Here is a 2,642-nt window from a genome sequence, read left to right as displayed (position 1 = left end):
AATGGCGTGACCCGGATTCTGCGGCCACAACACAGAGCACTAACCACTGTATGATCATGGCGAGTTACCAGCGCTTGTGGGAGACCCCTTGAGTGGAAGCCAAAAAGTCAGCTGTGCCTGTCCACCTCATTGCATGCTTGAAAAACCCAATTTGTCCCACAGACACACAAGCACTAACTGTAATCTAACTGGCATCAAAGTGTAACATAAGACTTTGGAATTTAACCACCTCAGCCACGTCAAAGTGAAGGCCTGCTTGAGTAGATCGATTTCACCTCCACATACACAAGCCCTGGTAGCTCGCCGTGATCGTATAGTGGTTAGTACTCTGCGTTGTGGCCGCAGCAACCCCGGTTCGAATCCGGGTCACGGCATTGAAATTCACAATGTCACGGCATAAGGGCTCTTTTTGAATTAGCAGGGTTAACTACAGTGAATAAGTAGAGTGAATTTAGCAGAGATTGTGGAAAGGGCTGCCACTGACCACTGGTGAATAAATAATTACTATACCTCTGTCGTTTTTAACATTAAATAAGCAGAGATTGAAAGCAGTGTAGGTTACCATACTATACATTTAGTTTCGTTGGCTACAGTCAATTTTGACAACAACTAAGAGCATTGAAGCACAAAGCGAAAACTTCTCCGCCTCGTCCCGAAGCTATGCTTGGGCTGATACTCTGTGATAGTCTATCATTGTGCTCATCTGCAGAGCTGCTCATGGCGACATCATATGGCTGAGTCTCAGTTGAACTCATTCAAAAAGCGCCCTCAAGTCAAACTTCAATAAGCATTTCTCAACGGCTGGCCATGCCTTCCGCCTGGCTACTCCAACCTCGGCCAACAGCTCTGCCTCCCCGGCAGCTCCTCGCCCAAGCCTCTCCAGGTTCTCCTTTACCCAAATCCAGATAGCAGATGTTCTGAAAGAGCTGCAAAACCTGGACGCGTACAAATCAGCTGGGCTTGACAATCTGGACCCCCTATTTCTGAAACTTTCCGCCGCCATTGTCGCAACCCCTATTACCAGCCTGTTCAACCTCTCTTTCATATCGTCTGAGATCCCCAAGGATTGGAAAGCTGCCGCAGTCATCCCCCCTCTTCAAAGGGGGAGACACCCTGGACCCAAACTGTTACAGACCTATATCCATCCTGCCCTGCCTATCTAAGGTCTTCGAAAGCCAAGTCAACAAACAGGTCACTGACCATCTCGAATCCCACCGTACCTTCTCCGCTGTGCAATCTGGTTTCCGAGCCGGTCACGGGTGCACCTCAGCAACACTCAAGGTACTAAACGATATCATAACCGCCATCGATAAAAGACAGTACTGTGCAGCCGTCTTCATTGACCTTGCCAAGGCTTTCGACTCTGTCAATCACCATATTCTTATCGGCAGACTCAGTAGCCTCGGTTTTTCGGATGACTGCCTTGCCTGGTTCACCAATTACTTTGCAGACAGAGTTCAGTGTGTCAAATCGGAGGGCATGCTGTCCGGTCCTCTGGCAGTCTCTATGGGGGTGCCACAGGGTTCAATTCTCGGGCCGACTCTTTTCTCTGTATATATCAATGATGTTGCTCTTGCTGCGGGCGATTCCCTGATCCACCTCTACGCAGACGACACCATTCTATATACTTTCGGCCCGTCATTGGACACTGTGCTATCTAACCTCCAAACAAGCTTCAATGCCATACAACACTCCTTCCGTGGCCTCCAACTGCTCTTAAACGCTAGTAAAACCAAATGCATGCTTTTCAACCGATCGCTGCCTGCACCCGCATGCCCGACTAGCATCACCACCCTGGATGGTTCCGACCTTGAATATGTGGACATCTATAAGTACCTAGGTGTCTGGCTAGACTGCAAACTCTCCTTCCAGACTCATATCAAGCATCTCCAATCGAAAATCAAATCAAGAGTCGGCTTTCTATTCCGCAACAAAGCCTCCTTCACTCACGCCGCCAAGCTTACCCTAGTAAAACTGACTATCCTTCCGATCCTCGACTTCGGCGATGTCATCTACAAAATGGCTTCCAACACTCTACTCAGCAAACTGGATGCAGTCTATCACAGTGCCATCCGTTTTGTCACTAAAGCACCTTATACCACCCACCACTGCGACCTGTATGCTCTAGTCGGCTGGCCCTCGTTACATATTCGTCGCCAGACCCACTGGCTCCAGGTCATCTACAAGTCCATGCTAGGTAAAGCTCCGCCTTATCCTGGTTCTGGTCACGATGGCAACACCCACCCGTAGCACGCGCTCCAGCAAGTGTATCTCACTGATCATCCCTAAAGCCAACACCTCATTTGGCCGCCTTTCGTTTCCAGTACTCTGCTGCCTGGGCCTGGAGCAGATTGCAATCAGCTGAGTTGGAGACTTTTATCTCCTCCTGCTTCCAGGCATCATTTATCTGGGCAGCTAACAGTCGCTGCTGCTGTACATAAGTCTATTGGTAAATAACCCCACCATTTCACCTACCTCATCCCCATACTGTTTTTGTTGTTGCTTTACTGCTCTTTTGCACAATATCTCTACCTGTACATGATCATTTATCACTTTCCAGTGTTAATCTGCAAAGAGTGTAACTGATTCGTCTACCTCCTCATGCCTTTTTTATTTTACATTGTATATAGACTCCCCCTTTG

General features: G+C 48.5%; 1 non-coding gene across 1 annotated transcript; it reads left to right on the top strand.

The window, feature by feature from the left end:
* The first annotated feature begins 302 nt into the window (after positions 1-302).
* trnah-gug lies at positions 303-374 on the top strand. Its single transcript has one exon. It is a non-coding gene; the product is annotated as a tRNA-His (tRNA).
* The last annotated feature ends 2,268 nt before the right edge of the window (positions 375-2,642 follow it).

Source organism: Oncorhynchus tshawytscha, unplaced genomic scaffold, assembly GCF_018296145.1.
Source record: "Oncorhynchus tshawytscha isolate Ot180627B unplaced genomic scaffold, Otsh_v2.0 Un_contig_15134_pilon_pilon, whole genome shotgun sequence".
Taxonomy (NCBI): Eukaryota; Metazoa; Chordata; class Actinopteri; order Salmoniformes; family Salmonidae; genus Oncorhynchus; species Oncorhynchus tshawytscha.
This window is presented reverse-complemented; position numbering and strand designations above follow the sequence as displayed.